Below are 24,285 nucleotides of genomic sequence, written 5' to 3' on the forward strand. Positions count from 1 at the left end.
ACTTGTATTCATTTTTTTTATAAATACATATCCATATATAATGCTGGTGTTTTTGCTTTTATTTAACAATCCTCTCAATTGTATTCAAATTGTAGGGCACATATGAGGTCAGCTAATGAAAAACCAGGACTGGAATGTTCCATGTGCATAAGACAGATAGAAAATACCAGTCCAGGTTTTTCAGTAGTTGACCTTATATGTGCCCTAATATTTCTATACAATTAATGGGATTGTTAAATGCATGCAAAAACACCAGCAACAAATTTTTTTTTAAATGATTAAAGTGCAAAACGAATATTCCTGGTACGAAATAGAGATCAATATATTTTATTGTCCAATAAAACATTCTAGAAGGATTTCATTGATCAGATCTGATGATATTAGAACCATAGATATGAGGCCACATTCACACTGCAGAATTTCCCAGAGGACGGTCAGCCGTGGAAATTTTGGATTTCAGACTCTATATTCTTTTGGTGGAATACATTGCCATCTATTGGGACCAGCAATGTCCGCTTGGTCCTAGCGCCGGCCACCCTCATAATGCACATGCTCATTCTTTCAGCAGAATACAGCACCGTATACATGCTTGCTGGGCTGGTAAGCCACTTCTTCCATCTTTCTTAATATCACAAGGAGAATTTTGAGATGGATTTACCTCAGTCATCATGGTTGCCTCTGTTGTTATGGTGGCTGTACTTGGAGATGGAGCCACATCTTGCTTAAAGGGGTATTCCAGGCAAAAACTTTTTTTTATATATCAACTGGCTCCGGAAAGTTAAACAGATTTGTAAATTACTTCTATTAAAAAATCTTAAACCTTCCAATAGTTATTAGCTTCTGAAGTTTTCTGTCTAACTGCTCAATGATGATGTCACGTCACGGGAGCTGTGCATGATGGGAGAATATCCCTTGCATAATGGGAAAATATCCCCATAGGAGCTGGACAGCTCCCGGCACGTGAGTCATCAGAAAGCAGTTAGACAGAAAACAGCAACTCAACTTCAGAAGCTAATAACTATTGGAAGGATTAAGATTTTTTAATAGAAGTAATTTACAAATCTGTCTAACTTTTCGGAGCCAGTTGATATATAAAAAAAGTTTTTGCCTGGAATACCCCTTTAATGGAGACACTAGCACCTAAGTTCATACTTCTCTGGAAAATGTGTCTCTAGGAATTTTTGCTAGGCCCCTTTCTATCTGCACAGGTAGCACATATAGTATGTCTGGTATGTCGGTTTTCCGACTGTGGCAGATAATATATCCCTTAGTATGAACCCACACAAACATCGGGAGAACATACAAACTTCATGAAGTTACTCTGCTTGGATCTAAATCTAACCCTTTATGCCTATATGTTAATGATTATATATATATATATATATATATATATATATATATATATATATAATGGTCATTTACAATACTTTTAGATATGTGAAATTGTTATTCCTAACAATGACCACCTAGAGGGCACAGAACATACATTTGCACCCTGGCTGCCTGGTACTTGGTGCACCAGGACGTACAGTTACACCCTGAGTCCCATCGGGACTATGAAACAAGCAGAGGAGCTGCCAGCTACACAGCCGGCCTGGCGATCCTCTCCTATGGTCTACTAGAAGTTGAGCGCCAGTATTACTGATCTGTAGTATAACTATGCATAGGACTGAACAGTAAAAGCAATCAATAGATAACTATTAATAGTCCCCTGTGAGAAATTAAAAAAATATAAAGAAAAAAGTAAAAAAAAGTTTAATAAATGTGAATAAGCCCCTCCCCCAATAAAAATGTAATCCCCTCTTTTTACATTTTACAAATGTGAAAAGGGGACTTGCTTCATAGTACGAAAAAGACTTGGGACGTACCTATACGCCCAGGTGCACCAAGTACCAGGCAGCTCCATATATGGACGAGTGAGAAAGTTATAGGGGGTCAGAATTGGGCAATTTTAACCCCTTAAGGACCGGGGTTTTTTCCGTTTTTGCATTTTCGTTTTTTGCTCCTTGCCTTTAAAAAATCATAACTCTTTCAATTTTGCACCTAAAAATCCATATGATGGCTTATTTTTTGCACCAACAATTCTACTTTGTAATGACGTCAGTCATTGTGCCCAAAAATCTACGGTGAAACGGGAAAAAAAATCATTGTGAGACAAAATTGAAAAAAAAAACGCCATTTTGTAACTTTTGGGGGCTTCCGTTTCTACGTAGTACATTTTTCGGTAAAAATGACACCTTACCTTTATTCTGTAGGTCCATATGATTAAAATGATACCCTACTTATACAGGTTTGAATTTGTCGCACTTCTGGAAAAAATCATAACTTCATGCAGAAAAATTTATACGTTTAAAATTGTCATCTTCTGACCCCTATAACTTTTTTATTTTTCCGTGTATGGGGTGGTATGAGGGCTCATTTTTTGCGCCGTGATCTGAAGTTTTTAACTGTATCATTTTTGCATTGATAGGACTTATTGATCGCTTTTTATTCATTTTTTCATGATATAAAAAGTGACCAAAAATGCACTATTTTGGACTTTGGAATTTTTTTGCGCGCACGCCATTGACCGTGCGGTTTAATTAACGATATATTTTTATAATTCGGACATTTCCGCACGCGGCGATACCATTTATGTTTATTTTTATTTTTATTTTTTCTTTTATGGGAAAAGGGGGGTGATTCAAACTTTTAATAGGGAAGGGGTTAAATGATGTTTATTCACTTTTTTTTTGCACTTTTTTTTTGCAGTGTTATAGGTCCCATAGGGACCTATAACACTGCACACACTGATCTTTTACATTGATCACTGGTTTCTCATAAGAAACCAGTGATCGATGATTCTGCCGCATGACTGCTCATGCCTGGATCTCAGGCACTGAGCTGTCATTCAGCGATCGGACAGCGAGGAGGCAGGTAGGGGCCCTCCCGCTGTCCTGTCAGCTGTTCGGGATGCCGCGATTTCACCGCGGCTATCCCGAACAGCCCACTGAGCTAGCCGGCATGCTTTCGGTTTCACTTTAGACGCGGCGTTCAACTTTGAACGCCGCGTCTAAAGGGTTAATACCGTTGTTAGAGGCCGGGCCCGAACCGCTATGACGCGGGGCCACGCCGTGGCCCCGCGTTATAGATCGGGAGTGGACACATGACGTTCCAGTACGTCATGTGTCCTTAAGGGGTTAAACATAGTTATAAAAAAAAAAAAAAAAGTTGGACTTTTTTAAAAGCAGTACATTAATACAAAAAGCATGTAAACATAGGGATCATTTTAATTGTATTGGTCCACAGAATAAAGGGAACATGTCAGTTTTAGCATAAAGTGCACTGTGTAAAAATGAAACCTTTCAAAATTTTCAATTTCCCCCCACAAGGGGCCATTACAAAGTACAATTGGTCGTCCCAAAAAAAAAAAAAAAAGCCTTTATATGGGTCTGTGGATGGGAAAAAATAAAAGAATTAAAAAGCAAGGAGGAAAAACGAAAATGTCCTCAAGGCCAAAACGGGCTGTGTCCTTAAAGGGTTAATTAAGAATTTTACCCCAAATGAGGCCTAAGGCCCTAGCCACATCTCAAGGACATTTGAAGGACACCAACACACATCAGCCTTATACAGAGGCCTGCTTCCAAACAATATTTGTATCCCTTAAGGTCCGAGGCCTTTGCCAGTCCCAGGGCTTCCGCTGAACAGCTTTCTCAGCCCCCGATATTATATTTGTGAGAGCTTCCTTTTATGCCCTCCCCTTGGAATGAATCATTTGCTCTATTCTTTTTAATTGTGATAGCCAATTAGCCATCGTGTATGCCCCAGTTGCCTGTAACGGAGCATTAAACTGGCCTTTATTTAACGCTAATTTACCATAGCTGTTTTGTTTAACTTTGTCTAGTAAGGACCAGGTTTTGTAACAAAAAATAGGTATAATTTTATGTAGAGTTGCATTTCTTTTACCCTCCGCTCAGCAAGGCTTCTCTTTATTGTACACCCGGGCAGGCCGGGCAGGAAGGATGAAGCCTTATTTCCGAACACCTGGAGCCCGCAGAACAGAAAATTAGCATTGATATAGATTTAGTTGAAATGTAATCTCTTAAATCTGTCCAAGATTCGGGGAGATAATTACACTTTCACTGAATTGCCAAGGGTCAGAGTCTCTGTGGACCCGAGGAGTTGATTTACTAACAATAGTGTAACATAAAAAAATAGTGTTAGAGATTATAATGTTAATATATTCTGCCACAAGGGAGTCAGGGGTAATGTACGGCTCATTCAATAGAAGTTGATTCCTTTTCCTGTCTGGAGATACTAATCCTTTCTAGCAGTTAATTACAAAGAAAAGTTATGTTTAAAATTACACAAGCAGTGCTAATCGATTGTAATACAATATTGGCAGGAGCATTCGAAAGGCTTGAAAGGTTTGTGTGAAAGAAGGCAAAGAAGAGAGGGAGTGCGCAACAGAGGAAATAGAGAGAAAGAAGGAAGAGAAGTGTAGACACCGGTCTCACGCACGCGACTATAATCTGGATGAGTAGTATGGCACATATAGTGTTTTATGGACCCGTACTGGACCGCAGAATACAGTCTCTTCAGAATCCACTAGAACACAATTGTCTATGCCACATTGCCTTATAAGGACAGTTTCCACTAGAGAGAGAATATGGAGGATAGTGGAGTCTACACACAATGGTGTAAGGGCTCAGTATTTCTTGTACATCCTGCAGTGCTACTTTTGTCAAAAATACCAGAATTCAGAAAAACTATTAATCGACCCCGTTAAAGATGATGGGGCCACGCAACCTTCACCAGTATCTATCGAAAAATAAATATGTTATAGCTGTCATGTTAGAAATGCCATGGCAGTAATGTGAGAAAGGAAGGAAGATAGGGAAAAGCAGGGGTGTAACTTTAAGTTCCTGGGCCCCATGCATAATAGGGCCCCCATATGTCACTTATAATACCTGCGTCTTCATGTAGAGTGAAGGGCCTTTGGGGCTTCTCAGACACCAAGAGACAACAGGGTGCAACAGCTACCTCTGCAACTCTGACATGATGGCCTTGAGGAGAAGTAATGGGAGAAGAGGAAAGAAGGAGAGAAAGGAGTTTTAAGGGGTACTCCGCTGCTCAGCGTTTGGAACAAACTGTTCCAAATGCTGGAGCCTGTGTCGGGAGCTCATGACATTACGCCCCACCCTCTCAATGCAAGTCTATGCGAGCTCGTGTTCTCATAGCCCTGCCCCCTCCACACATCATGTCCGCCCCCCTCAATGCAAGTCTATGAGAGGGGGCGTCACGTAGACTTGCATTGAGGGAGCGGACGTGATGTGTGGAGGGGGCAGGGCTATGAGAACACGAGCTCGCATAGACTTGCATTGAGAGGGTGGGGCGTGACATCATGAGGGGGCAGAGCTATGACGACACGACCCCCCCAACGCCGGCAACAGCGTTCGGAACAGTTTGAGCAGTGGAGTACCCCTTTAAACACAACCGGGGCTTTGTAATAGAGGGTATAGGGACAACTGTCGAAACCTAGCCCTGGTGCCCAAGGGTCCCATTGCCACATACGATGCCACAAGGCCCTGTTTTATATTTGAATATGAGCCCAGAAGCATTAAGTGATGCCTTTGTATACATTAGCAACATCACAAATTTGTTACAATGTATCAGCGTAGGCTTATACCTACACTTATACACCTAGCATCCAGGCACAGTTGGTGGGGGGGGGGGGGGGCAGTGCTGACCCTCACCAATCACCCACCAATCAGCAGAACGAGCGGGGAGAAGTGTGATCTCACAGCAATCTATATCCTGTGCGGCCCATTAGACTTACATTGTAGCCACAGTAAATAACAGAGCTGGGGAGTGAAGTACACTACCACGCACTTCTCCCTGCTTGCTCTTTAGATCAAAGCTGCAAAACTTTTCATTACCTGATGACTTAGCTTTATTGCCATAAAACAGGAAAACTTTAAGGGGGGTGATTTACAGTCTTATGTAATAGATAAGTGTAAGAGACACAAGATCAGTCACCTGCCTAGTAATACATCAGGTGTGTTTTTGGCTGTCCTGGCTATCTAGCACTGAATGAGCCCGTATAGAGAGAGGTCGCAGGTGGCCTTTCCCCTCTCTAAGCCCCTCACACTTCTCTCTAAGTAGGGAGTTCAGCACAGAAAGGACAAATTTACGTGCAAAATGACACAAAAATGTGTAACTTTTATATGTCAATTTCCTGGCTTACAGGCCTTTATAAATGTTGGTAGTAGTAACATTAGATTTATTAAGCCGTCTTACAGTAAGATTTTCTTTGTTGCCCATAGCAGCCAATCACAGCGCAGCTTTCATTTTACTAGAGCAATATGAAAAATAAAACCTGTATGGGGATTGGTTGCTATTGACAACGAAGAGAATCTTACTATAAGACGTTGCTATAAATCTCTAGAAATATTAAAATTGTAAACTCTTATGAGAGTTAACTAAAAAGCTGGCCTCTTTATTGTTATACAAAGCTGTTTCTTATTTCAGTCCATTTTAATAGGGTAACAACTAATATGGCCACTATAAAGCTGCCACAGAGGTAGGAAGCCAGTTTTCCTAAGACCCTGAGCGTCAACTCTATCTAGTTATGCATTCATATCTTCCATGTTGTTACATAACAAGGCAAATTTGCCTCTTAATAGTCCATGAATGCTGCCTGATAACCCCTGCGGGATGGCAGTGATAGCAGCCATATTAGTGGTCACCCAGCTTTTTTGGAAATAGATTGGGTATGTTCACAGTGTGGAATTTCTGCACGTGGAATTGCACTACAAAATTCTGCGGTGTGGACCTTTACATTGGAGTAGGGATCGACCGATTATCGGTTTGGCCGATATTATCGGACAATATTCACGATTTTGGACATTATGGGTATCGGCAATTGCCTTGCCGATATGCCGATAATGACCTGCCCTCCCCGGCCAGAGACCATCGCCGCTGCCCCATTGCCTCCCCCATCCCTGGTTTTATAATTACCTGTTCCCGGGGCCGGGGGCCTGCGCTCGGCGTCCTACGAGCTGCGCAGGGCAATGACGAGTGACGTCCTCAATGCGACGTCACCGTCAGTGCGAACAGTGACAGCTCAGGATGCTGCCAGAGCCATAAGTAGCGCGGACCCCGGGAACAGGTAATTATAAAACTGGGGATGGGGGAGGCAATGGTGCAGCGGCAGTGGTGGTTGGACTAGGGAGGACCCCAGGACAGGCAGGGGGAGAGAAGCGGGTGGTGGCGGCAGTCTCTGGCCCCGCAAAAGCCGCTGCAATTCATTGATTTAAAGCGCCCGCTTTTTACCTGCCTGATCCCCTACTTCTGTCAGACTCAGGTAAATTTCCCATGGTTGCCATTCAGACTGTTCCCGATCCCAGTTGGCACTTCCTGGTGACATGTTGACACAATGAAATACCCTCTGTGTAACAAGATGTCACCAGGAAATGCTGACCAGCCAAGATTAGGCATAGGTGGAATAGCAACCATGCAGAATTGCAGAATTGAGTCTGACAGAATTGGGGGATCAGGCAGGTAAGTATGACTTATTTAGAATTTTTTAAAGCAAACTTGAGACCTTTTCTTCAAGTGTCAGACCACACCTTTAATTTATTGTCGCAATTTGACAGAAGTTTATCATAGGATTATAGTTGGTGATTTATTTGTACCAGATAGATAGATTGATCGATTGATAATTAAATGAATAGATAGATAATAGATAGATATGAGAGATAGATAGATAAGAGAGATAGATAGATGATAGATATGAGATAGATAGATAGATAGATAGATAGATATGAGATAGATAGATAGATAGGAGATAGATAGATAGATAAGAGAGATAGATAGATGATAGATAGATATGAGATAGACAGATATGAGATAGATCGATATGAGAGATAGATAGATAGATAGATAGATAGATAGATAGATATGAGATAGATAGATATGAGATAGATATGAGATAGATAGATATGAGATAGATAGATAGATAGATAGATATGAGAGATAGATAGATAGATATGAGATAGATAGATATGAGATAGATATGAGATAGATAGATATGAGATAGATAGATAGATAGATATGAGAGATAGATAGATAGATATGAGAGATTGATAGATAAGAGATAGATAGATATGAGATAGATAGAGATAGATAGATAGATATGAGATAGATAGATGTGAGATAGATAGATAGATATGAGATAGATAGATAGATATGAGATAGATAGATGTGAGATAGATAGATAGATAAGAGATAGATAGACAGACAGACAGATAGGTATAACATACATAGATCGATAGATGGACAGACATGACAGTTAGACTGATCTATATTTTCATATATTTGTTTTATTTTTTAAGAGGAAATGCTTTTTTAACACTTCGCTGGATATTAGACAAACAATAGATCTCCTTAGTAAGTCAACTGGAGGTGCTTAACCCATTCCCTGCCACGGTCAATTCCCTCCTGTCGCTCTGGGGTCTAGTCTCAGGAAGACTTCCAGTAATCATCATGAATATTATTCTTACTCATGCAGTCAGCTACATTCCAGCTACCTACTCATCTTCTACCTTGTATCCACATCCCGGTGACCTGGAGTGCAGGGACACATGGCTACTAAGGTGTATTTAGGGTGTACGTCACCTGACATGTATATCCGGAACAAACAGTAACCAGTTGTTACATGATGGTCTATCAGTGTATCTTATGTATTGGTTGCTCACCAGTTTAAAACTTAAAACCCAATCGGCTTCAAACTAAATAAATCATTATATATGAATAGTTTCTATAGAAACCTGCTGTGTGTGTATGTATATATATATATATATATATATATATATATATATACACACACACATATAGGAGTTTTCTATAGAAACTATTCATAGATTTAGATCCCAGCTATGATAACCTGAAATAACATATAATCTGGAAAAACCTTCAGTCTTTGTCTGTACTAGTTTCGAGGCATGAGGCCTGTGTATTTATGCAGATGGCAAATTTACTTAATAAAGAAATGGACATATATTGGCAAAGTGACATTTATTACCTGTTAGCAAAGGCTTGGGTTTATACTTTGTGGTTAAGATAGATCACATTTCTGTCTATCTCGGTCTCATATCTATTATATCATATTCATTGTCTGTCTATATGTTATGATGTAATATCCATTATATTAATGTAAAGGAGAAGGATAGACAATAGATATGATATATATAGATGATAGAAAGATGTATAAGTAAAAATATAGACAATAGATATAAAAACTCTACATTGAAAATAAAAGTTCAACAATGTATTTTTTGTTATATAATAAGAATTTAGAATTACAATTATACAGAGATATTATTATACACTTATGTAAACCATGTTCTTACAATACAATACTTTAAGCTATTCCCCATTCCTAGAAATACTACAAACAGTTTTTTATATATTGTCTTAAATGTCATAAACAAACATATATATATATATATATATATATATATATATATATATATATGTGTGTGTGTGTGTGTGGATAGATAGATAGATAGATAGATAGATATGATATGATGGATAGATATAGATACTGAGTGTGAAAATGACAGAAATAAAAGAGAATGGGCCTGGAGGAGGAATCCAAACATTATTATAAGAAATGCTGACAAGTCAAATAACACATATTGTTTCATGGTAGGAAGAGAGATGGAATTAAAATTAAGAGACAGATTAAAATTAATAAGGCATCGATTAATAATAATACACAATAAGAGACAACACCGAAAAATGGACCAAGAGCAATATCCGGAATACATGGACGGAATCCAGAAGGGATTTACAAGGTTCTTTTCCATTTGCGCTGAACCAAAGCCAACATTCGCTCCACATGTCAACCTCTACATGGTACTTAGGGCTTTCTACCAGTGCCCATGGGTAATGTGGAAGCAGAAACCCCCAAATGCAAATCCCAAGTCTCCCTAATCTTCTATGTAACAGCAATCTATATGTTAATAGAATAGGAAATGGAGGTGGCAAGTTGTAATTTGTCTCCTCAATGCCTGTAGCCCCCTGGTAAGGTCCCATCTCTTGCACGTTGTCATAGAACAGCTTGAGTCTTACATTGACTTCCTTTTGATGGCCCAGGGATGACAAATGCGCTTGTTTTATCCATACAATTTATTTCATTATTGTGTCCAACACGAATCATCACTATCAATCATAGGGGAGTCCACTTGGCAGGTGTCAGTCTTGCTATGTTTTGGAGGATTCAGTCTATATTTAATCCAATTACAAGGGTCAGGGCATCAGTGCAAATCCCCTTGTTAGATCTCCTGTCTAATATTCAAGATTTAAAGTCAGTATGATCACATGGACGGGATTGGAGGGGGGGGGGGGTTAAATATTTGGAATTATACAGAGGTTTTCTAATTTCTATTATAGAGATGCAGGATTGGACCTAAATGTAATATCTTGTTATGTTGCTTTAGGAGAAGGGGGGCTGGTGTGTGTGTGTGTGGGGGGGGGGGGGGTAATAATGATGATGATGATGATGGGGGGGGGGGGGACTTTCCGCTCCATGGGCTTTCAAATACAATTGTAGATCGAACTCTGCCTTGTCAAGTTGAGCAAAAGTGAATTCGTAACATCAACGACGTGACTGTCTACTCTGTGCTCATTGCCTCCAATCACCCCCAGGGAATCCAGCTAATGTCTCAGTCTAGAGCCAGGAGGCGGCACAAAAAGCAAATCAACTATTGGACAAGCTTATTATTACTATTAATAATAAAGCATCTTTAATGGCCGAACTCGCCATCGTTTGCCGTAAACACCAGCACGCACTTTGTTATTTTCTATTTCTCTATATGGAAAAAGACTGTACAATGTTATTGTTTCTTTGATAAAATTGTGACGATAAAAAATCCGATAAAATAATTAATGTGACTATTTTACTACGACTTTATTATTAGAAAGAACTGTAGCATGCCATATGTAAATAGTAATATTACAGCAGATCATTAATACATTATAGTAATATTATTACATATATTATACATTTTATGATGTGATTCTTCATATACTTATTGGTTGAATAATTAATTTAAAAATAAGATTCTTTTAGATGTTTCATTGTTTTAAAAGCTGTTTAATTATATTTTTAAATGTATATATCTAAAAAAACACACACACACACACACACATATATATATTCTAGAACATAAAAATACAAATATTAAATACTAAATAAAAACAGTTTTAGATGGATGCTTTTGAATACTTTTTTAAGTTAAAGTTTAGGCAACTGATAACCTATTTCCATGAGCCACCTAACGTGAGCCATATAAGGATCGGCTCTCAGAGGGCGTATTATTGGGCACAGGTGATCCAGCAGGGAACCCTGATGGACACTTACCGTTGTGTGACTTGATGGGCATCACATCCAGGGCAGAATGATTGGCGCTGGAGCTGGCTGGGTTGCAGGGATGCTGTGAGTGCAGCAGAGCTGAGGCTTCTCTTGGGTTCTGCAGTCTGTGTAATGCCACAGTAAACAAATTGTCTTGATGCGCTTATTATTATTGCTCAGATTCTGCTTGGATAGAGAATTAAAGCTCATTATTACAGTGTGTGTGTGCTGAGAATTGCTCAGTCTATGGGAACACATGGGCTTAGGGCAGCCTTCAAAACTTCACATTGCAAAGTAACTGAAAGATGCATTATACATTTCTAACACATAGAACTGCGTCCGGCCGACAGCTTCTACAGGGAACGTGGGCAACCAGATCCTTCTTGTGGCTATATGCTTGTGTCGTCAATTTCTCAAAGACTGTCAAATGACTGCACCAACCAATTCATTTACCTACTTGGGCTGTCTGGCCCTGGTTTTTTTTTTTATCCCCGTTTCGGTTCCGTTCTTGCAGGCTGTAAACGGATTAAAAATGGTTTTAAAAAAAATTCCATTCATGTCAATGGGATTTTTTTTTACAATACGTTTACCTCCATTTGTACCCGTCTGCACTCATTTCCGTTTTTTTGACGGCAGAAAATACAGCACATGCAGTGTTTTTTCTTCCGCCACAAAAAGGGAAGAAAAAATGGATACAGTAAATTTAACATTGAAGTCTATGGAAAACGGAGGAGCCTTCAATGCCGTCCGTTTGCATCTGTTTTTTCAATCTGTTTTTGCTTCTGAGCATGCTCAGAACCAAAAAAAAAAAGTTATTTTTTAATTAACTGAATAATAACGGATCCAAACAGATAACATCCGTTTGCATCCGTTATTGTCCTTTTTTTTTTAAGTCCGTTTTTATGTTTGATGAGAGAAGAACGGGACGGGTATAGACGGCCAAGTGAACGCAGCCTTAGAGATGTAGCAGAGCTGAGTTTGAGATGTAACTATGTGTCAGCTCTGGTATCCCATAAGACTGCTGGTAAACCTACTGACTTGTCTTACCCTAACTAATAAAAGAATGCCAACCCAAAGCCAAATTCAAGCCTCCTACACATGTTCATTATTGTGCCGGTTACCTTTCTTGACTTCTTTCTCTATGATGTGATCCTCAATATATATATATATATATATATATATATATATATATATATATATATATATATATATAATATATATACTTATAACTTAGAAGGTTCTAAGGCAGTGTTTCCCAACCAGGGGACCTCCAGCTGTTGCCAAAGTATAATTCCCAGCATGCTAATTCTAATAAAAGTTCTAATAAAAGTTAAGTATTAGTGTTTTTCGGTGAAGAACTAAAGTACACTACTACTTTACTACACTAATAGCAAAATCTTAAGTCGGTGATATTTTTTTCAAAACTACAATTCCCATCATGCCCGGAAGCTTCTATGTTAGTGTTTCCCAACCAGGGTGCCTCCAGCTGTTGCCAAACTACAATTCCCAGCATGCCCGGAAGCTTCTATGTTAGTGTTTCCCAACCAGGGTGCCTCCAGCTGTTGCCAAACTACAATTCCCAGCATGCCCGGAAGCTTCTATGTTAGGGTTTCCCAACCAGGGTGCCTCCAGCTGTTGCCAAACTACAATTCCCAGCATGCCCGGAAGCTTCTATGTTAGTGTTTCCCAACCAGGGTGCCTCCAGCTGTTGCCAAACTACAATTCCCAGCATGCCCGGAAGCTTCTATGTTAGTGTTTCCCAACCAGGGTGCCTCCAGCTGTTGCCAAACTACAATTCCCAGCATGCCCGGAAGCTTCTATGTTAGGGTTTCCCAACCAGGGTGCCTCCAGCTGTTGCCAAACTACAATTCCCAGCATGCCCGGAAGCTTCTATGTTAGTGTTTCCCAACCAGGGTGCCTCCAGCTGTTGCCAAACTACAATTCCCAGCATGCCCGGAAGCTTCTATGTTAGTGTTTCCCAACCAGGGTGCCTCCAGCTGTTGCCAAACTACAATTCCCAGCATGCCCGGAAGCTTCTATGTTAGTGTTTCCCAACCAGGGTGCCTCCAGCTGTTGCCAAACTACAATTCCCAGCATGCCCGGAAGCTTCTATGTTAGTTTCCCAACCTTGGTGCCTCCAGCTGTTGCCAAACTACAATTCCCAGCATACCCGGAAGCTTCTATGTTAGTGTTTCCCAACCAGGGGGCCTCCAGCTGTTGCAAAACTACAATTCCCAGCATGCCCGGAAGCTTCTATGTTAGTGTTTCCCAACCAGGGTGCCTCCAACTGTTGCAAAACTACAATTCCCAGCAGCAGCCTTTGGCTGTTCGGGCATGTTGGGAGTTGTAGTTTTGCAACAGCTGGAGGCACCCTGTTTGGGAAACACTATTCTAAGGGATCAGCTTATGGTGAGTTGTTACTTTGTTACACAATAAGACTAGTGGAGGGGAGATTGAGAAAAGAGAGAGAAAGGAGTGAAGGAGAATGATAGAAAGAGAGGGTGAGGGGAGAGGAAGAAAGGAAGAGTAAATAAGTTATAAATGAACAGAAGAAAGGAGAGAGGAAAAGAGAATGTGATCAAGAGAAAGAAGAGGAGAGAGAAAAAAGTTATAAAAAGAGAGAGAATTGTGATAAAGGGGAAAAAAGAGGAGAATGAAAGGGTGTAAGAGAAATGGAGAGAGGGAAGAACAGCAATAGAGGAAAAGAAGAGAGAGAGAAGAGAGAGAAAAGAGAGAGAAAAGAGAGAGAAGATAGAGGAGAGAGAGAGAGAGAGAGAGAGAGAGAGAGAAGAGAGAGAGAGAAGAGAGAGAAAGAGAAGAGAGAGGAGAGAGAGAGGAGAGAGAGAAGAGAGGAGAGAGAAGAGAGGAGAGAGAAGAGAGAGGAGAGAGAAGAGAGAGAAGAGAGGAGAGAGAGAGAAGAGAGAGGAGAGAGAGAAGAGAGAGGAGAGGAGAGAGAGATAAGAGAGAGGAGAGAGAGAAGAGAGAGGAGAGGAGAGAGAGAGAGAAGAGAGAGGAGAGAGAGAGAGAGGAGAGGAGAGAGAGAGAGAAGAGAGAGGAGAGAGAGAAGAGAGAGGAGAGAGAGGAGAGAGAGGAGAGAGAGGAGAGAGAGAAGAGAGAGAGAGGATAGAGAGAGGATAGAGAGAGGAGAGAGAGGAGAGAGAGGAGAGAGAGAGGATAGAGAGAGGATAGAGAGAGGAGAGAGAGGAGAGAGAGGAGAGAGAGGAGAGAGAGGAGAGAGAGGAGAGAGAGAAGAGAGAGAGAGAGAGAGAGAGAGAGAGAGAGAGGATAGAGAGAGGATAGAGAGAGGAGAGAGAGGAGAGAGAGAGAGGATAGAGAGAGGAGAGAGAGGAGAGAGAGGAGAGAGAGAAGAGAGAGAGAGGATAGAGAGAGGATAGAGAGAGGATAGAGAGGAGAGAGAGAGAGGATAGAGAGAGGAGAGAGAGGATAGAGAGAGGAGAGAGAGGAGAGAAGAGAGAGAGAGAGAGAGGAGAGAGAGAGGAGGTGTCCAAGAGTAATAGTGTGGGGGAGAGGGGGGAAGAGAGAGGGAATGGACAGAGTGTAAAAGAGAGAGAACAGATTATGAGACATAAAGGTGAAAGTGAGAGAAAGAGTCTGAGAAAGTCAGTAGAGAGTGAGGGTGGGAAAGAGAGAGATTTTGGAGACCACATGGGCCAGAAGTGTTTCTGTATGGATTCTATTTGTACACAGCATTTTGTATAGCACACATCTGTGTGTCATTGTGGAAAACATCTGTGAACCGTTCCTGTCCTCTCATTCTCCATACGGTGCAGATGCAGCAGAGTTGATTTGGTCACATAACTCTGCATTGTCTGTGACTTGTGATTACTGGATGTAATAATGTGGTAGACTTGTCCGCAGGCCTGTATATAACCATAGACAATACAAATCATAATACTCAGCTTTATGAAGCGAGTGTTGTAGTTGTGATACATTGTAATGGAGCATTTGTTGACTTTCTTTATCTCTTATGACATCATTTTGGCTATTTCAGATGTTGAAATGCAAAAAAAAGGTCAAGAAATGTCCCTGGGGAGTAGATAGAGAGGGTTGACGGGGCATGTGACCTGGCGCTAAGTGCTTGGGGGGCGCCAAGAAGCCCCTCTGCATTGGCTGGTATATTTAGAGACCCAGTTAGGGGCAGCATACAATCTTTGCTCCAGGTGAAGGGAAGCCTAGCTAACACTGTGCCATGGCTCTTCATATAAGAAGGCCTAGTTGTGTGGACATGTTTGTCAGTAGTCCAAATTCTCCCAGGATAGTCCAATTCCTCGCAGGGTCTTTGCTGTCTTGGTTTTTCAGGAACATTGGGGGAGATTTATCAAAATCTGTGCAGAGGAAAAGTTGACAAGTTGCCCATAGCAACCAATCAGATCGCTTCTTTCATTTTTAACAAGGCCTCTGCAAAATGAACGAAGCGATCTGATTGGTTGCTATGGGCAACTTTTCCTTTGCACAGATTTTGATAAACCTCCCCCAATGTTTATGTAGGAAGTGTACTATATGGATGTGTTACCGTATGAATCTATATACTGTACAGGGAGTCTATGTATGTGTCTAGGTATGTGTACTGTATATACAGACCAGTGTGTACACTGTGTGTCTTTGTCTGTGCATGCCCATGTGTGCACTGTATGTAGTCAGGCCGGGCAGACTTCTCTTCACGCCTGATCAGTTCCTGGAGAGCAGTGCAGTTTGGATAGGGGGTAGTAAGAGCACCTGGTCCAAGCTCAGGATCCATCTCCTGTTATTGACAGACAGATAAGCAGGCGGGAGCCGTGGTGTTTCCAGTGCTTCCTTCAAGAACCCTGCTGGGTTGCAGGGATTCCGAGTCTCTTAATGGCAACAACTCCAAATAATCAGTAAAACACCTTTGTGACAGCTCTTTCCCAGGCTGCCCCCTTTTAAGCCAGTGAAATATTAGCCACCAGTTTCCTGAGAAACCTGCTGGAGGAGTGTTGCACCTCTACTCTGTAATGTAAGCAAACAGTGAGCAAGTGAAGCCTTGTCAACATATGGGACAGGCAGATATGAGGTAGAAAGAGATAGATAGATAGATAGATAGATAGATATTAGATAGATAGATAGATATGAGATAGATAGATAGATAGATAGAAGCTAGATAGATAGATATGAGATAGATGGATATGAGATAGATAGATATGAGATAGATAGATATGAGATAGAGAAGCAGGTGGTGCAGCACTCTCAAGTTGAACTAGGTGCAGTGGGTGCAGGCTGTGGATGGGCCCTGGTCCTCGGGCCCCGATGAAATACAGCAACCAAGTAAACGCAGCAGCACTCCAGCGTAGTGAAGAATAGTGACTTTTATTTATCACTAAATAATAAAATAAAAGTCACTATTCTTCACTACGCTGGAGTGCTGCTGCGTTTACTTGGTTGCTAGATATGAGATAGATATATAGATATGAGATAGATAGATAGATAGATAGATATGAGATAGATAGATATGAGATAGATAGATAGATAGATATGAGATAGATAGATTATAGATATGAGATAGACAGATAGATAGATATGAGATAGACAGATACAGTCATGGCCGTAAATGTTGGCACCCCTGAAAAAATGAAGTATTTCTCACAGAAAAGGATTGCAGTAACACATGTTTTGTATACTTGTTTATTCCCTTTGTGTGTATTGGAACTAAACCAAAAAAGGAAGGAAATAAAGCAAATTGGACATAATGTCACACCAAACTCCAAAAATGGGCTGGACAAAATTATTGGCGCCCTTAACTTAATATTTGGTTGCACACCCTTTGGAAAAAATAACTGAAATCAGTCGCTTCCTATAACCATATAACCATCAATAAGCTACTTACACCTCTCAGCCGGAATGTTGGACCACTCTTCCTTTGCAAACTGCTCCAGGTATCTCTTATTGGAAGGGCGCCTTTTCCTAACAGCAATTTTAAGATCTCTCCACAGGTGATCAATGGGATTTAGATCTGGACTCATTGCTTGCCACTTCAGAACTCTCCACCGCTTTGTTGCCATCCATTTCCGGGTGCTTTTAGATGTATGTTTGGGGTCATCGTCCTGCTGGAAGACCCAAGATCTCAAACGCAAACCCAGTTTTCTGACACTGGGCTGTACAGTGCGACCCAAAATCCATTGGTAATCCTCAGATTTCATGATGCCTTGCACACATTCAAGAAAATACAAATAAGCAGGAGCGCTTCCTTGTAAAGAATCCCAATGGTGAGTGTGACAGTAAGTTAGTGACAGGAACCCACATTAACCTGGTGCAGTTGTGCAAGATCCAGGCACAACACTGACAGAGGCAAGATGAATGAATGATGTGTGTGGAATGCAGAAATGGAGACAGAGATGGAACCTTGGCGTCGCGCTGCTGGAGACTTCGTAAATGGAGGTCAAATCCGGTAAGTTTCAAACATTTATTACAATACATACAACGCATTTCTGGGTATTAACAACCCTTTCATCAGGCGTGTCTGATGAAAGGGTTGTTAATGCCCAGAAACGCATTGAGTGTATTGTAATAAATGTTTGAAATTTACTGGATTTGTCCTCCATTTACGAAGTCTCGAGCAGCGCGACACCAAGGTTCCATCTTCCATCTCTGTCTCCATTTCCTGCATTGCACACATTCAAGGCACCCAGTGCCAGAGGCAGAAAAATAACCCCAAAACATCATTGAACCTCCATTATATTTCACTATAAGTACTGTGTTCTTTTCTTTTTAGGCCTCATTCCGGCTTTCCTGATGCTCCCTGAGCCTGCAGGACAGCTTGAATATCTTTGGAACTTGTTTGTGGCTGCTTATCCACCATCTGGACTATCCTGCGTTGACACCTTTCATCAATTTTTCTCTTCCGTCCACGCCCGGGTAGATTAGATACAGTGCCATGGGTTGCAAACTTCTTGATAATGTTACACACTGTGGACAAAGGCAAACTTAGATCTCTGGAGATGGACTTGTAACCTTCAGATTATTGATATTTTTCCACAATTTTGGTTCTCGAGTAATCAGACAGTTCTGTTTTTCTCTTTCTGTTGTCCATGCTTAGTGTGGCACACACAGACACACAATGCAAAGACTAAGTGAACTGCTCTCCTTTTTATCTGCTTTCAGGTGTGATTTTTATATTGCCCACACCTGTTACTTGCCCCAGGTGAGTTTAAAGGAGCATCACATGCTTGAAACAATCTTATTTTTCCACAATTTTGAAAGGGTGCCAAAAATTTTGTCCAGACCATTTTGGGAGTTTGGAGTGACATTATGTCCAATTAGCTTTTTTTTCCTCATTTTTTGGTTTAGTTCCAATACACACAACGGGAATAAACATGTGTATAGCAAAACATGTGTTACTGCAATCCTTTTCTGTGAGAAATAATTCATTTTCTTGAAAAATTTCAGGGGTGCCAACATTTACGGCCATGACTGTAGATAGATAGAGATATATGAGATAGATAGATATGAGATAGATAGAAGATAGATATGAGATAGATAGAAGATAGATATGAGATAGATAGATAGATAGATATGAGATAGATAGATAGATAGATAGATATGAGATAGATAGATAGATGGATATGAGATAGATAGATATGAGATAGATACGATAGATAGATAGAAGATAGATATGAGATAGATAGATGATAGATATGAGATAGATAGATATGAGATAGATAGATAGATAGATAGATATGAGATAGATAGATAGATAGATAGATAGATATGAGATAGATAGATAGGAGATAGATAGATATGAGATAGATAGATGATAGATATGAGATAGATAGAAAGATATGAGATATATAGATAGATAGATAAATATGAGATAGATAGATAGATAGATAGATAGATCAGATAGATAGATAGATATGAGATAGATAAGATAGATAGATAGAAGATAGATATGAGATAGATAGATATGAGATAGATAAATATGAGAAGATAGATGGATAGATAGACAGATGAGGGACAGATGATAGTCAATAAAAATATATAGAACACGTTTGTAAGGGTAAAGAAGAATATTCAAATTAAGCTTCACATTATCTTATTCTTCTGCTTTTCATTTCTTAAAGTCTATAAATAATGTTATAGTTCTGTCCTGAAATGAATAAGTGGCTGAATTTCTAGATCATCCCTTTAAAAAAAACCTCAACAAATCTTCCTCGATTTCTTTCTCGCTCTGTAAAGATATTCATACACATACATACAAATTTGACAACTTTTTATTGTAAATAGTATTAGCTTTTACATGGGACTGCAAGTTAAGGTATGGGTACCTAAGAGCTTTTTTTTATCACACACAGATGATTAAGTCCTGAAGAACAAAATGGCAAATCCAGCTCCACTACATCACTTTCTGTATTTACAGAGTGAAGTAAATTAAATATATTACCTATCTATTTGACTGGATATTTAAAGGAATGAGTGACAGGCCACTAGCACACAATATAGGCTACAGGTAAGTGGCTGTCACTATCTGGCTTGTGAGGTCATGTATGTTTAGAGAGGAATTAGTCGACATGACACAAATAGCTACAGATGTGAACACACACTGCACACTGCCCAGCTTCTCATACTACTATATATATATATATATATATATATATATCTCCACGCGCAGTCTCTATATATTGTCTTCTCTTCTTATTGCTAACATATATAACATTGTGTGTACCCCTTATCTGAGATAGTAGATGTAATAATCTTATGTAGCAGAGTTGAATTTGTTATTTATCTCTGTTTAGCATAATGCATAATATTTCAAGTCAAAATAACCCTATAGGTTTTCCTGCAGATATCGTAACATAATGTCACTTTGAATTGTGCCAAAAGACAAACCCGACCGGTAAACGTCACATATTTAGTTGTTTTATATAAATACACTGGTTTACATATGTAGATATTTTAAGATATTGTAATATTAGCACAACATGGAATCTGTATACACGCCGTAAATCAAAGATGGCAGATTATGTCATAGTAAACAGATGCAATGTATGCATATGTGTATGTCTATGAGAATAATGGGGGTAAATGTCACAGACTGATTAAGAAACATGTATGTCATCATGCGATTCTAGTAATGAGAATAGCATGGTGCATTGGATTCATTGATGAAGAGAAATAAACATGACAAGGCGCATATATTATTGTATTATGTACACGAATTACACATGTAGATGTGTATGTGTGTAAACATAATTCATTTTTATATCTGTAAAACATAATACAAATATGCAATCAATTATTATTGTGTTATTATAATATAAAATGAATTTAAAAAAAATATAGAAGTACAATATAAATAAATATAAAATAAAAACCTATATATATATATATATATATATATACTATAAACAAATATAGAAAAAATATCAATATTAATTTAAATAAATATGTATTTATTGAAATAATAATTGTGTTATAAGTTATTATATTGTCCCAACTTTATATGAATGTTTTTATACTTTTTTTCAGTTAGACATGTATAAGTACATAAATCTAGAAATATATATATATATATATATATATATTTATTTATCTGTATATTTACATATATATATATAAATCTGTATATATATATATATATATATATATATATAAAAATCTGTATATATACATTTTTATATATATATATACACATACATACATTTATATATATATACACACACAAACATATAATTATATATATATAATTATTAATAATATTTAAATTCAAAATTCATAATATTTTCAGAGCCTATAGATTAGCCAGGCCTGTCTGCCCCCTCTAGTCTTATTAATAGGATAGTATAGAGAGCACTACTCTCCCCTGTGATGTCACTGGCACGTCTCAGCCAATCAGGACGCAGCTGGCATTGATATTAAGGGAAAGTTATAGTGTAGTCACACACCCTGGTTTTTTCCTGTCACTGACATTTAAACTGTGTGGCAGATTCTCATGTAAAAACTGAAGATCAAACCTGCCAGTTCTCAACTATCAAGGAAAAGCTCAAGTGCCAGAATTACCATCACAGATGTGAATTGCTCCTCACAAGCTGCAACAGGTAATATTTCTTCTTAATACTTGTGTAAATCATGCTAATCCCAGGCTATCTGTTGTATTTGTTCTGCCTATTTGCTCAGATATCCTATAGCCTTATTATTCATATTATAATCAGCTTTTTTCTATGCAAAAAAACTTAGCACATAAGTGAAGATTTTACTATTTCTCATAAACATAGAATAAGGATCCAAAACAAAAAATATGCTCAAGACTTGCAGAAAACTGTAGTAAACATAATACGTGTACAGTTCTCGGTTGGGTTTGTCTGACGAGTTGGAAGTTTTTTCTCTTGTGTAATGGAAGAATGTGCTGCACATAGTTGGGAGAATTGTAAATCCTTTAGCCCTTGTGATTTGATCTTTTTTTCGGAAGACCTTATAATTAGTGATTTGCACCGGCTAAGAGAATAGGGAGTTGAGTTACAGTGAACTGGTCACACCCTCCACTGCTGCTGAAAAACTTACTTAAGAAAATTAAATATCAAGAGGGAAAAAAAAACCATAATTATGGCCTGTTATACTGGAATCAGAAAGCATTGGCAACCTAAAAAAAAATTTAAAAATTTACAAATACGTTGATGCAATCTCTAACTTTTTGAAATTATTTACCTGAGATTTATGCAGAAAGGAATGAAAAAGTTATCAATAAATATAATTACATTATTATAACTGTATTATTTGAACAAATGTAATACACTTACTGGTCTAAACATTTTTGTTAGAATTATTCCTTTATTAAAAAGTAGAGTTCCTATTTAAACACTCAAAGCAATAATAAAAAGCTAAAAAAAAATAAAAATAAAAAAAGATTCTCTTATAATATATTAAGTCAGTCATCCGATCTAATCTTCAGGCTGGGATTTTAATCTCTAATAAAATTAATAAAACCAACATTGAGCTACTTATAGCCTCAATCATTAACACAGATTATATATTACAAATGTTTGGAACATCTTGGAATAATCTTTACCAGATTAAAAATTAATACAGAAATCCTCCATACAAAAAAAAAAATCAATTAGAATTTTTTAAATAAAAAATGTTTTGGGAAATGTTTGAGAAAAAATAGGAGGAAAACTAATTAATGAAAACTAAATGTAATAAAAAGTCTAAAAAAGTTATTTTAATAAATGAAGTTTAAAAGGTAACGTCTAAAAGTTTAAAACATTTAAAAATTGTAATTACCTTTTGAAATATTTTGGATGGTATCAACTTGGTTCCTGGCTCCTCTGCCATGCAAGAGGCTTGTGTGTATTTCTTTAAAATGATGAATTTACACTTAACTCAATGTCCCCAACACTAAAGAACTCCAACACCGCCCCATATACACAAATAGTCATTGGTTCTCCTAGAGGCAAATGCATTTCAGTCTAACACGTCAGGAATGGTGTTTATCTCTAGGTTCAAAGTGATCTGGACAAGGGGACTTTAAGCATTTTTCTGGGTATTAAAAAAGGTGACTTGCAGAGCAGATATTAATGCAACAAGACACACATAGCACTACCACAAAATATAGCATTCACATAAACACAAAATCCTAATATACAATAAAGCATAATACTGCAGATACTTTATTTTATTCATATGCAAAAGCATTTACAAAAGTTTTTCACAAATGCAATATTTAACACACATAAATGTAACCACAGAATTATAATATATATATATGCACTATGATTAACATCATATAATTTTAATTAATTAAATCAATCACAAAAGATTTAAAAGGCTAAATTAACTACAAAATATAATTACAATGAGATATTTCTAAGTAATGTTTTATATAAAAAAAACACATTAATAATAATCATACAACATTTTAATAATAATAAAAACAAACAAAACATAAGAAATACTAAGCATTACATTTAAAGCTAAAATTCTATTCAGAAGCATAAAACCAATAATAATTATAGCAAAAAAAATTTTTATAAATAATATAAATAGGTAACAATAATAATTTGTCAGATTAACGATTGTAATCACAATGAATTGCTAGAATTTTTTTTAATAACATTTTGTTTTATTTATATTTTTCATAACCATACCAAGAGTTCAATGTGTAATAAAATATGAATCTATAAAAGTTTCAGACTGAACATAATGGGAATTATCAGGAAGTTTTTTAAAATTTGTTTACATCATTGCGTGGAGTTCTTTTCTCGTTAAAAAACTAAAAACTTTTTGTTGACCTTGAGGTTCTCTATAAAATTAATAATCTATGACACCTTTAGATGTGTGTTGGTCCCAAAACTGGCAATTGTATATAGCTCTAGAGTTTGTATAAAAAAAAAAGAAAAAAAAAAGTTTCTGGTGTAAATGAAATCATACAGATAGGAGCCCCGAGCACTCACCTTTTGTAAATGCCCCTGACACACACACCCCCAAGTCTCCATTAAAATGACGTAATTTGCATTCAGTTACACCCTCCCCTTATGTTTTTTTGTGTTTTGTTTTTTTTTTATTCCAAAACTAAAACTTTTTTTTTCTCCTTTTTGGAGGGCATACAAAGTCCACTCTGCCCCAGGGTGAAATAGGAACATGATTCAAGAGAAGGCATTAGTCGCTGTTAATCCCAACAGTTGCTAATTGAAAATGGTCAGACATTTACTCGTAATCTTGGGAAAGAAGGACAAGTAATTTCATTATTCCATACAGAAATGGGGAAACAAAAGGGACAATGACCGCAGAGAGGATGGCAGAGAAATCTATATACTGGGCAACTAGGAACTCGAAAAATTAATTTTCATTGACTTTCTCCATGTGCTCATCATATACTTACACATCCACTTAAGTGACAGGCAAAGGTGACTAATATA

General features: G+C 38.1%; 1 protein-coding gene across 5 annotated transcripts in view; it reads left to right on the forward strand.

The window, feature by feature from the left end:
* The first annotated feature begins 15,930 nt into the window (after positions 1–15,930).
* The window catches only part of PAX6 (paired box 6), a 34,304-nt gene continuing 25,949 nt past the window's right edge, over positions 15,931–24,285 (forward strand). For 4 of the 5 annotated variants that reach the window (XM_056526638.1, XM_056526642.1, XM_056526641.1 and 1 more), the window contains exon 1: positions 21,334–21,468. The gene's annotated coding sequence lies outside the window, so the exon portion shown is untranslated. Of the gene's footprint in view, positions 15,978–19,725; positions 19,881–21,333; positions 21,469–24,285 lie in introns of those variants that run through there. The other variant, XM_056526639.1, reaches the window with a different exon arrangement.

This window comes from Hyla sarda, chromosome 6 (assembly GCF_029499605.1).
Source record: "Hyla sarda isolate aHylSar1 chromosome 6, aHylSar1.hap1, whole genome shotgun sequence".
Lineage (NCBI taxonomy): Eukaryota > Metazoa > Chordata > Amphibia > Anura > Hylidae > Hyla > Hyla sarda.